The sequence below is a fragment of the Lampetra fluviatilis genome, chromosome 6, assembly GCF_964198595.1.
Source record: "Lampetra fluviatilis chromosome 6, kcLamFluv1.1, whole genome shotgun sequence".
Lineage (NCBI taxonomy): Eukaryota > Metazoa > Chordata > Hyperoartia > Petromyzontiformes > Petromyzontidae > Lampetra > Lampetra fluviatilis.
In genome coordinates this window covers 15,784,006-15,796,979 of record NC_136280.1, presented here as the reverse complement: position 1 = coordinate 15,796,979, position 12,974 = coordinate 15,784,006, and positions in this window count along the sequence as shown.

The following is a 12,974-nucleotide window of genomic DNA, read 5'->3' as shown; positions in this document are numbered from 1 at the left end:
TTAACAGCACTTGCCCCGACAGCCGGCGTGGGCTACACACGAGGGGGGAAACTTTGTCTATTGGGGCGTGTAAAAAAGAGGAAGCGGATCTGCCTGTGAAGTGTCTGGCGCGTCACGTGCTGTGTAGCGCCCCCCCACTTACCCCCCCACCCCCTGCCCCCCCCACTTACCCCCCCCCACCCCCTGCCCCCCCCCCACTTACCCCCCCACCCCTCGCCCCAATCCAGCAACAGCTGCAGCGGAACGTGGGGGGGGGGCGATGTTGGGCCACTCGCGACGAGCGGTCGGAATCCGCGGCGACAATCGAGGTAATTCCTGCGGTCTGGGTATTATGGGCCACAGCACGAGATATGACCCCCCCCAACCCCCACCCTCTACCCCGTGCCCCCCCCCCGTCCCCCGTGACGGCACTCGCAAGAATGGGCTGCATTGTGTGGGGTTGGCCGCACATTCACAACCGTGAAAACGAAGACGCGGTGATTCTTAAACGGGGTTGTAGTCGTCTGCGTCTCACCATCAGCAGTGTGCGATGACACTCCAAGTGAGCGCCGGCCAAGTTAGTTTTCCACTTGAATGCCGATGGGCCGCTACGGTGGCTAGGAGATGTTAACTACCTCGCCCGGTATGCAGGAGGTCGTGGGTTCGAACCCAAACCTGACGCCTGATGCTACTGTATATTTTGAGTTTGCGTGTCTCTCTCTCTCATCATCATCACGGTGGCTAGGAGATGTTAACTACCTCGCCTGGTACGCAGGAGGTCGTGGGTTCGAACCCAAACCTGACGACGCCTGCTGCTGCTGTATATTTCGAGTTTGCGTGTCTCTCTCTCTCCCCCCGTGGTTGCGTGGATTTTTCTCCGGGTTCTCTGGTTTTTTCCCTCCACATTTAGAAACATTAAATAAAAAGTTTCGTTTTTAGTTTGGAAAACACGGCTGCTTTTCGGCGAATCATCCTGTTGTATCTGTTTATTAGATTATCGACATTGTCCTGTGAACAGACTGCCCCCCGCCATAGGAACGTGGAATTCCCACCACTGGCCCAGTATGTATGTTGACATTATTTTGCCCCGTACGTAGCCGACAGAGCTCATCGGAGGTGCGGGAAAGGACAATCAACTTAACACAAAAAGCAGTTCTGAATAAATTATTTTCAATTTAGAAATTTTAAAAGTGCCACAGCTCCAGTGGCTTCCTTCTATCGGAAGGAAGAGCGTTCCAGACGGCCGCAGAGGCGCGTCTGAAAGCGCGCGATGCGGTGACCGCCTTTGTTCGATGCTGAGAGGATGGCCGGAGTTCGAGTGATGATGGTTTATGCTCCTTGACGAACAATCATCACGCGAACTCCGGTGACACAAGTGAAAATCGCCCCCACGCTCGATTCGGCAGGGAGACGCTCTGAATGTTTCCGAATTAAATGCCCGTCATGAAAACACAACATCATCCCACCGAACCCTCGCCCCCCCCCCGCTTCAATATAAACCATATCGGCGTGTCTCACTCGCCAGTCGCACCCAGAGTTGTGTGTGGGGGCTGTGAGCCACACGCCCGTGGGCATCGACATTCTGCTGCACGCCAATGTCACGCCACATGCGAGGAGGGATGGTGGCAGGATGGATCTAGAGGTCAAAATCCGTCCAGAAATCGCCGTTGGCTTTGTCATCGATTCCTCTTTTCATCCGTGGGTCCAGCCTGGCACGCAACTTTCGAGTCCGATTTGGCCGTGAATTTGTCCCGGGGCTTCGGACGCACGCGCGCGTGCGGGCGGGCGAGCGCGTGCACGCGCGCTCATGCGTCTCTCCACCTCGTCATCGTCACGGTCATCGCGTCGCCAGTCGCGGCGCCGAGAGAGTCTCGGCGCCATGAGCGCCCACCGGGCTGGACGTTTGCTGGCGAGGCGGTGCGGCAAACATTTGCGCCGTGCGGTGCGGATGGGGGAGGGAGGGTCGCTGGTCTCGCAAATAGCTCGCGGCAGTCAACGGCGCCGTCGATTTATAATCATCCACGTGTCGGTTTACGGTTCCAACTATTTCACCGACATCTCGTAAAACTGTGACCGCGCGGAGCCGCGGTTAGCGCCTCCCCCCCCCACCCCGCTCGCTACCTCTCGCGTGCGCAAGCCGGCTGCGAATTAAAATCCCAGCCAGGGTTTCGGTTCAGCCCATCAACTCCATCAGTGTCCATAAAATAGGTACCACTTTGCAGCAAGTCAACAGTTTTTGTGCTGCGGAGAAACCCTGTCCCCCCGCCCCCGCCATAGGAATGGGGAATTTCCTCCACTTGGCTGAAAGCTCACCGATGGTTCGAGCAGGGACACAGACACTTTCACGGAGTTTGTGTGGGAAGTTACTTGAAGGATATTGATGTAAGCATCAGCTGTTCCAAAGAGAGCAGATGGCTTGCTCGCCAATGAACCGCCTTATACAGGTATCCATAACTGTCAACCCATTCGTTCGCCCCGTATTCTTGTACAGGGAAAGAGTTTTCAGGTCCATACGGCGTATAGCCGTTTAAATAGGGGCATTTGTTGTTGTCTATTTGTTTGGGTTTCTCCCTTGCGATGGGACTTTGTAGAATGAACGTTGATATTTATAAGGGCACGGGGTGACCCATCAGGTCTGAATTGGTCTGTGATAAGGGGTTGACAGGTATGGGTATCGGTCAGCACACTGACCTATGAGCCGGCCTATACAGAGGTCGGCAGATTGACCTATGAGCTTGCCTACACAGAGGTCAGCACACTGACCTATGAGCCGGCCTATACAGAGGTCAGCAGATTGACCTATGAGCTGGCCTACACAGAGGTCAGCAGATTGACCTATGAGCTGGCCTACACAGAGGTCGGCAGATTGACCTATGAGCTGGCCAACACAGAGGTCAGCAGATTGACCTATGAGCTGGCCAACACAGAGGTCAGCACACTGACCTATAAGGCGGCCTACAGAGGGGCCCTTCCTTAGGCTCCCACTACTTTTTGGAGCTCAGCCACGGGGACTGGTGTTGTAGGATCAATGTCAACAGCCAGTTAAGGTCGTTCCTATGGTGGCATGCGCTTCCGCTGTTTCTCGCCTTCATAAGAATGATGATAAAGAAGGATGACGGTGTTTCTAGGCTACAGATACCAATGCAATGGCAACCTTGGAATTTAACACGATAAATATCACACTTTTGGAATAATTTGGGGCCAAATTACAAACACCCCCTGTCCTACCCCACCATAATATTAGTTACAAACATTTCTCCAAAAACAGTGGTTCCAACAATATTGTTAAATGTACGACTTTAAATAAAAACGTACGGATTTTCCTATGAGACGTCCCCCCCCCCCGCCTCACCTAAGATTTCTGCCGACGGGGCACCTCACCCGGGTCATTCGCTAGGCCCTCACGGCTGGCTGGGTGGGTGGGTGGCTTGTCGATGTCAAACGTGTCGAGACAAAAACAATTTTAGACGCGGCGCAATCCGACAGCTGTTACAACAGCAGCGTCCTCGATGCTGCAGCCACGCCACAAATATAACCGCGGAGGGCGATTCCAAACGAGATTCCCGTCGTGTTCGCGGTGGTGTGGTGAGGTGGGGGGCCATTCGGACAAGGTCCAGGCCAGCCAACTCAAGATTCCGCGTTGTTGGTGAATCCATCCGGGGGCACTGCGGCCATTGCACATCCCTGCCGGAACGACGCAAGCGTGGTGCCGTCTCCACCTTGAACGACAACACAAATAGGAGTGCGACACTCGGGGCGACGAGATTCCAACTACGAGCGGTGACCGTGTATTTATGAGCCGCGCTCAGAACGACGTCGGTGGCGTCAAGCTGACGCCTTATCGTCTGCCTGGACTGACAATGCCCTCGCGGATGCCGTGCCGTGGTGTGGCCGCCTCCTCGATGGGACGCACGAAGACGCCGGGCTCTTAAAACCGTGACCTTTAACCTCAAGTTTAAACTTATATTCGGGGGGTGTGAGTATGCAGCGTTTGGCACAGTAGGGGGGCACAGGTGGTGCATCGGCCACTCGTCTCAGTCAGTCGACCCGTGGGGGCACCTGTGCAGGGCCTGCCCCATGACCTCCTGCCGGCGGGCGTTCGACACTTCACGTGGCCTCAACGTGCACCTAGCCTGGCACAAGCGCCGTGGTGACGTCGCCGCCACTTAGTGGTTGTTGTTGTGTGTGGGGAGTGGTGGGGGAGCGGTTAGCGCTACTAACCTGGCGACCCGGGTTCGATTCCCGCTCGCGGCCATCAACACCATCAGTGACGAATATCTGAAGTGGTACCTGATCCTCCCCTAGGACGACTCGGCCTCAAATGAGCAGCTGGTGCGGTGTGTAGTAAACATCTGCCACTGGGGAGACAAAGGCGGTCGGGCGTGGTGCTGGCCACCCACCCACCTCCACGTGTTCCACATTGCGATTTTGGACGATTTTTGACCCCCCCCCACCTTCGTCACACGGCGTCACAAAAAGTCAGACACCCCTCAAATGACGTCACAAAGCTCTGCCCCCCCCCCCCAAATAAAACATGCTTTAAATCGCTTTAAACTATTGTCATTGTAGTGCGTATTTAATGTTGCGCTGCACCCTGATGTTGTAGGAGAAAACATTTATTACAAAGTCTATTTAAATAAGTAGAACGTGTTGTCTATATTTAAAGTTGCGCATTTTGATGTGACGTCACATTTCTCACCCCCCCCCCCCTCGTCACACATGTCTGACCCCCCCCCCTAGGTGCGTGACGTCATTTATAGACGGCCCCCAACAGTCTGTTACAAGCTACACGTGGGGGGCAGGGGGGTGGGGGATTTTGTCTTTTGCAGTCGACACCAAGCCCACAGAGGGGGGCGAATGGGGGGCCCAACTGGTCCCCCCCCCCCGCCCCCCGTGACGTGAAGGTCGCTCGCTCCGCGGATGAATCCGCGCGGCTGCTCGGCTCGGCTGGCGCGCGAGTGACGCGCGCGCGGATTCGTCGTGAACGCGAACGGACAGCAGGAGGGGCCGGGCCGGGGGGGGGTGGGGGTCACCCCTGGGGGGGGGGGGTGGGGGTCACCCCTGGGGGGGGGGGGTGGGGTGGGGGTCACCCCTTCAACGAAGGCCGTGGGGTCACGCAGGAGTGGAGCTGGCATCTGACTTGGCAAGAGAAGCCGGCTTCACCCTCGCACCCACCCGAAGGCTTTGGTGGTGGTGGTGGCGGTACGGCAATTCCCCCATTTACGTCTTCCCCTCCCCTCCTCCCTCCCCCATTTTACGTCGTTTCGCAAACACGTCGCCACTTTGTTATTGACACCGCTACTAGCAGGCGAGACGTCGTGCTCAGATTGTCAACGTTGTGCATTTACTCTCCAACACGGATTGGCCCCGTTCTGTTCACGTGACAAACCTTCACTAATTGGCTGTGTCGGGTGGTGGCGGGTTTAACGACACGTGTATATTTATACGCGATCTAACCCAAACAAAAACGTCTTATGGATGATATTGGTCGCGAAAGCCTACCATGTGTTCAACTACTCAATTCACGTCGCCTCACCCCCCCCCCGCGCCCACTCCACGTCACCGTCGTCTTTCTCCGCCTCCACCACCACCACAACCACCACCACCACAACCACCACCAGCACAACCACCGGCCCCGTCAATTGCTTCGATGGACGTCGTTTACGATATTTGCCATCGCACCTTTACAGGAACGTGCCCCCCCCCCCACCCCGACGTACACCGGGGCAATGGCTGTGGATGTCTCTGTAAAAAGGTCCGAGCCAGCCCTGCCGAGACCACGAGTTTAAATCCGCGATCTCGGCCCAGCGAGATGAAACCGCATTCTCAAGCGTCCTGCGGCGATCGTCTCGGCCCGCTCGCCACTTTTGAAAGGACACATTTTTTTTTAAATCAATAAAAATAATGAACCACCAACGAGGAACATTTTGGGCGCTTTTGCCGAAAGCAGGAGGACCTGGCCAAGCCGTGAAATAAAACGCAGGGCGATCCATTTACAGATACCCCGCGGGTTCGTGACGTCGTTAGCCATTCAGGACTCCTCGCCGTGCATCGCGGCTCTCGAAGCGTTGAGGGGTTTTTTGTCGTTGCAAATTTGGAGAGAAAAAATGGCAAATGACCCTCAATTATTCTCAAGAGGCGATTGAAAAATTGCGGAAAACGACACGAGGCAAACGTGTTTCTGGAGCGTGATAATGGGCGTCTTACGTTTATTGAGAGAGAGAGAGGGGCTTGACAACAATGACACGCATTTCCTCTGCGCTGTAATGTCCCGAATTATTTGAGCGGGGCATCTCGAAATGGACCACCTTGCATATCCACTCCACTGGGAGCCCAATGATGGAGAGAAGCTGCCGAATCTTGATTTTCACACCCTGATGCCGCTCTGCAGCAATGCAAATGTGAATGTTGTATTAGTACGCGCCGGTTTACCCGCACGTACTAATACAAAATTAAGACTCATTTTCAGGAGGGTTCTGCCAAGACTTTTGTAGTAGGGCAGGGGCGATGTTGCTGTCGCTGCTGTGTAATCCCACATTAGTAATTCACAGGTAATAAATATTATGCATCTATGTTGAACTTCTGTCCCAGCGTACGTAGCCAACCGTGCTAATCGGAGGTGCCACATTCTATGTTTAAATTAGCTGTGGGAGGAAACCCATGCCGAACAAGGGGAGAGAACACACAGAAATCCCACGCAGGAAGGCTGCCGAGTCAGGAATCGAACCCAGGGCCCCCCCTTCTTGCCGAGACGACACCATTGCTGCTGCTTCACGACGTCTCATGCGCTGTGATGCCGGGACCTGCCGTCCACGGGGAGTTCAAGAGAGGGGGCTCTTTCCTCCGCGTCTTTCCGCGTCTCTCCGCAGGTCCCAGCTGTCGAGCGTGCTTAGTCTAAGGTCAGAGAAACATCTAACGGCCGCGTAGTGGCACGAACAACTGACAAGACGGCGTCCCTTCTTGGCTAATTACAAAACATCCCCACTCACGAGAACATGCATTTAAGAGAACATTGAATGGCGCCCATTGATTACACTGGTCAACAACAACAAAAACATTTTTTTCCGGCCTGGACTTTTGCAGCTGTTTTAGACTAATTTCAGGGTGCCGATTCCAAATCTGATCTCAGATTTGCTCTATCACATCTCATTTTTATGCTATCGGCATACCCCATTTTCATTGATTTTACCCGAAATTAACTCTGTCACTTATGATTGCAAGTTGTTGCGAGTCAGTGACTGTTTTAGTGTTACAATACGGTGCTGTATTTTTAGGATAGTGTGTTTATTATGTCATTTTATGTAGATATCCACATTTATTTAATATTTTTTCTTCTGCAGTTTTTATTGAAAATGCAATATTTGATATCTCAAAAACCTGATGTGATAGACAAAAACTTTAAAACCGTTCGAAAACCTTATGCCAGAAAAAGTGTGTTGACCAGTGTTATCGCAAGTCCTAGGACCCGTGTTGGAAATTCCACGAAATCCCACGGCAAGGGCCAACATCTCAGGAGGACAACAACCGCAGTGGTTGTCACCCAGGCGGCAGTGTCGATGACGATGGTGCCGGAGTGTTTCCAGGCTGTGCTTATAAATCCCTGCCAACGCAGGTTGCTTTTTAGTTTTCATGATAACAATAACGCCGCTCTCGATTCATCCAGGAGCGCCGAACGGAGAGTCTCAAGGCCCTTCTGGAGGAGAGCGCCGCTGCCTTGCGATAGTTGCCCAGTTGCTTTTCGAGGAGCGTTTGGCTTCACGCACGAAGAACATCGGCTGTCTACTCAGGGCAGCACACACACCGAGCCCTGCCCCGTGTGAGTCTCACTCAGGGCAGCACACACACCGAGCCCTGCCCCGTGTGAGTCCCGCTAAGGGCAGCACACCAGCAAGGTGAGATCAATCCCGGCATATGCTCACTTGGCCATGTCAACGGAAAACCCTTGACATGTGAATCGATCACCGTGCCCACACGAGGTAGCTGTGGTATTTGTAACGCACTGCAGAATTGCTTGGAGCCTCCCGGTTACCCGCGATGGTTTGGCACTGCCCTGCCGTTGCCACCGGCGCACCCGCACCACACAGCGGGGCGCTTGTTGCGGCCCCCGGCCACTCGACGCGGTAGAGAACCGGGCCAGCCTTGTCGAGTCGTGTTTCTGGGATCGTTTTCACCGCCTCGTCTGTCGAGTTTCCGAATGTTCCGTGAGCCTCGCTGAAATGCTAGGGTGTTCAATTCGCGGCCCGCTCGCGGTCATTGCACGCGCACCATTCGACGTGCGTGCATGTCGCGCATCGCTCAGAGATCGGTTTCCATCGATGAATGGGCATCGTCGCGAAAGCCTGTGGCTGAAGCCACTCCCGAGTGACCGTCTCGATTTTCTTGCCGTCCGACGTGAACTCCCCGGACACCGCGTCGCCCTCCTTTCATGCTCCCCAAGAGCCAACCGCAGGCCCCGAGTCTATCCATCCGAGAAACGCAGGAAGCCTGGAGCGGACCGTTAAGCGGGCACCCCCCCTCCTCGCTGAGCCTGCGTGCACGCGAGCGGAGGAAAACGCCGTGGGCCAACGAGATCGGTCCCGCTCACCGCTCACACCGACGCCGGCAGAAGGGGTCGTTGACGCGGGGACGGTCACATGGCCTAAAGGGCCGACGCGGAGCACAGAGCCAGCACCACACACACCCCCACGGTCCCCAAGTTCAATTCCATGGCATCAGCGTCACCTGTGAAAAAGAGCTCTAGAGCTCATCGGATTCCTCCAGGCAAGTCTGAGCAAAGGGTGCTTCCGGTGTTGAATTCTCTACAGAGGGCGTAAAGTGGAATAGCTGTGATGTTGCAGGCACCGGCTGGCATCCTTCAAGGGTCTATTTTACTGCAAACTCAACCTCAACGAGACTGCACGCTCTTCAGACGAGTGCATCGTTTGCCTCGTGTTCCTTTCACAACTGCAAAAGGACGAATCGATCGTGAAATTAATTATTTACGACGTCGGTGTTATATGTTATTTTTCCTGTGTTATCATCGATGGCTGGGCTGAGACCATCGATCTGACTCTACTGGAGGACCCGATTTCATCCCAGTTGAGAGGCTGGGATCGAGCCTAGGGTCTCAGCCGAGCTGGGCTCAGTGTTGAAGCAAGCTTATCGAATAAATTAATGGTGTTCGAACATCTTAACACCTGTTTTGTTGCCAGAAAAAAGTGGAAAACCCTATTATCAATTAAGCAACTTGTATTCGTACCGCGCTCTCTCTAGCTCGTAACGACACGTCACAAGAACGCAGGTTTCGCTAACGGCGGCTGTCCCTGTGCGGCACAAAGCGACTCTTCACCTGGATGGGTGCTTTGCAGAGGTCGCAATCGGGTACCCGATACCCGTACCCTACCCGATACCCGGCTACCCGTACCCGGCCGGGTACGGGTTCGGGTATCCGTTTGCGACCCTGGTGCGGCCGGGTACGGGTAGGCCGTGAGTCACTGGTGAGTAACCGTTTGTCACTCATTTCCCAAAGTCTTGTCTCTTCTCACAATTCAAGTTCCTAGAATCAACCCACCCGCGCCTGCAACATGGCTTCATCCCAGAGGTCGCAATCGGTTACCCGTACCCTACCCGATACCCGGCCGGGTACGGGTAGCCGGGTATTGGGTAGGGTACGGGTACCCGATTGCGACCCTGGTGTGGCCGGGTACGGGTAAGGAATCAAAACCCGTTTGCGACCTCTGGTGCTTTGGCCTCGGGGCACTCCGAGCGGCAGCTGTCGCCGTGCACGAGCCTGCCAGCAGGGGCACAATAATTGCTACGCGAGATTGACATTGCACGTGTGTTTCTTTCACTTTAGCTGTGGGAGGAAACCCGGGAAAAACTCAAGTAGCACAGGGGGTGAACATACAAACTCCACACGCAGAAAGGTGCCCGAGCCGGCAATCAAACCCAGCGGCTTCACGCTCCACGCTCCAAGTATTACCACTGCGCTGTCGCCTACTGCCCTTGGCGTCAGCATCCCTGACGTGAAAAACAAAACCCATGGGGGCAACTGCCCTGGCAGTGGTAACGACCCAGCAACCGAGTACAGACCAGATGACACCGCCGCCGCCGCCCGCCGCCGCTGGCCGTGGAGGCTGCTTTCTGACAGGAGCACTCGGCACGTACACATCGCGCGGCTCAAGGGTCATCAAGGGCCGAAACATTAGCCAGCTACATACACTTCCGTTGTTAAGCAGCGGGAGCCAGGCGGTGGCGAGGTGTGTGTACGCGTACGAGGGGTGTCTGGTAACCACCCCACCGAGGCCGCCCCACCTGATTTTACAGTCTAACCGCATCATATAATCCCCAACAGTGGATCGGACAAGGTCAAATTGAACCGAGCGACTTCTTTGCCGCTCCGGCTTCAGTAGTTGTGCACGAATTCCCAGGCACGCTCACGGCGGCGCGGCAGGCGAGGGTTCAGGCCGGGCCGCGTCGGTCGAGGCCAAAGTGCGACGATCCGCTCCCTCAGGGGCCCTCCGCTAACCTCGCTGTTGCTACTGCGCTCGCTACTCCACTCGCTGTTGCTACTCCACTCGCGCCCACGACCCCGGTCGCGCTCGCAACTCCGCAAGTAAAAATCCGTCCGCGGTGGCGAGGGTCGACTCGGCCGATCATCCCTCCTGGCTCAATGAGACGAGTACCGTGTTGCAGACTCCCTCAACGGCGGTCGTCCTACGGGGAGACCGGCCCTCGCCATGGGACCGTGGAATTTGCTCCGCCGGCACGAGTTTGCCTTTGGGGAGACGAACGCGCCCCTCCTGTTGGCTTATAGTCACCCTGGAAATCTCGACCAAGTCTCAGAACGAGTTTTGAGGAGGAGGAGGACACTGCCTGGGTCGTTCGGCCATCGCCCGCAGAGACGCCGCGGGGGCGACGCCGCCGTCCCGGCCGGGGCCACCGCCGGACTCGTCGCTCGTCGGTGACGGCCGCCCCCCCCCCCCTCCCCCCCGTGCCCGTCCGCTCCCCCCACCGTCAGTGGTGGCTCTCGAGCTCCACGATGGTCCACTCGCCCGCGGGGCCCCCCGGGGCGGGCTGCCCCCCGCGGTGGCCGTCGGGGGAGAAGGCCGCCACGGCGGTGACGCAGGCGTCGGCCTCGCGGCGCAGCGGGGAGAGCAGCACCTCGCTCCAGCGCGAGAGCGCATCGCCCTGCACGGGGCGCACGCGGCCCCGCGGCAGCACCTCGCTCATCCGCGTCAGCGCCTCCTCCTGCTGCTGCTGCTCCTCCTGCTCCCCGCGCGGAGACGCGCCCCCCTCCCCCGCCGCCGTCCACCCCTCACCCGGAGCGGGCCACGACGGGGCGGCCGCGCCCTCGCGCAGCCCCGACAGGGAGCGCGGCGGAGGCACGGAGACGCGGCGGCCGGGGGAGGCGGTGAGGCGGGACGGGGGAGCGCACGGAGCGGGCGGCGGGGCCGGCCCGGGGTCGGCGAGGTCGCGTCCGCCGGGGTCCCGCGCGACCTCGAAGGCCCCGGCGGCGGCAGGGATGGCGGCGACGGGGTCGTCGGCGTCCAGCTCCAGGATGGGGGAAAGTGGCTTGCCGGACGGGAAGTGCGAGTGGGAAGGGGCGTCGGATGACGGCGCCGCCCCGGCGCGTCTCGCCGTCAGCGCGGACACCTCGAAGTCGTCGCCGTCCGCGTCGCTGCCGTCGCCGCTGCCGCTGTCGCCGTCGTCGTCGCAGTCGTCGTCCTCGAAGTCATCCGGCGTCCACCCGTGCCCAAGCTCCGTGGCCGCCGGCTCGGCCTGCGACTTCCGCTCCGGGGGCCGCCGCTCGGCCGCCACGGGCGGCTCTCGCGGCCGCTCCGGGGCTCGGTCGCCGCCGCCGCTGCGATCGGGGTGCGGGTCGCCTCCCCGTGCACGCGGCTCGGCCACGCGCACCGCCCTCGAGTCGGGCTCCGCCGCGTAGTCCCGGAACGCGGGGTTCTCGATGCCGCAGAGGAGCCGCGTGCGATGCTTTTCGACATTATTGACGTAGTAATCGCCATCAAAATCATCGCCCTCTTCGTCATCTTCCTCTTCTTGATCGTCGTCGTCGTCGTCACCTTCAACGACGTTGTTATTATTCCCGGTGTCTCGCTTGAGCCTCTCTGCCAGCGTCCGTTCGGTTTTGTCGCGGGGCTCGTACATGGGCGCACGTCTGGACTCCAACAGCATTTTGAGTTTGAGACCAAATTCTGGACTCGTTCCCAGCGTCGAGCTGGACGCGGGGGGGGGCGCCTCCGGCCAGGCTGCCCGTGTCCTTCAGCTCCTCGGGGGTGCTGGTGGGGCTGCTGGTTTTCGAGTCGAGCTTCTCCCACAGGCCCATGGAGCTGGGGGTCGACAGGTCACCCAGCGTGCCCCCGCAGCCCCACGGCTCGTCTCCCGGCTGGTGCGCCTCCGACATCAGCCCCACGCTCACCGTCTCCTGGAATGACCCGTCGTCCGAGAGCGCCCCCCCCCCCACCGTCTGGCAGGCTGGGCGAGGAGGCCTCGTCGGCCGCCTCCGACAGGTTGATCTCGCGCAGGCCGAGCTCGGCGAGGAGCACGCCGGGCCCGGCGCCCGCCAGGAATCTCGCGCCGTGGACGTGTCTGGAGAGCGCTCCGTTCTCGTCAACGCCGGCTCTCGCGGCGGGTTTCATTTCCGTGTCGGACCCGGTCCCCTCGCGCGCGTCACCGACGTGCTCGTGCGAGTGAACTTGGACCCGCACCACATCGGCACGCGGGGGGGCGGCCGCCCGGACGTCCCCGAGGCTCGCACCGGGCCCGGCGCGGGCACCAGCTTCCGCACGCAAAACGTCGTCTCCCTTGGCGGCCTTGTCCTCTGCCACCGGTGACATCCCCAAGTCGGTCAGCCCGGACGGCACCGCGGCCGGGGTTTTTGAAACGAGCCGACGCGGCCCGAACGTATCGGCGGAGCCGGCGTCCTTTGTGCTCGGCCGTGGCAACGGCGACCCGTCCTCCGCCCCTCTTGCGTCGGGGAGCGCTTCTCCGACCCCGTT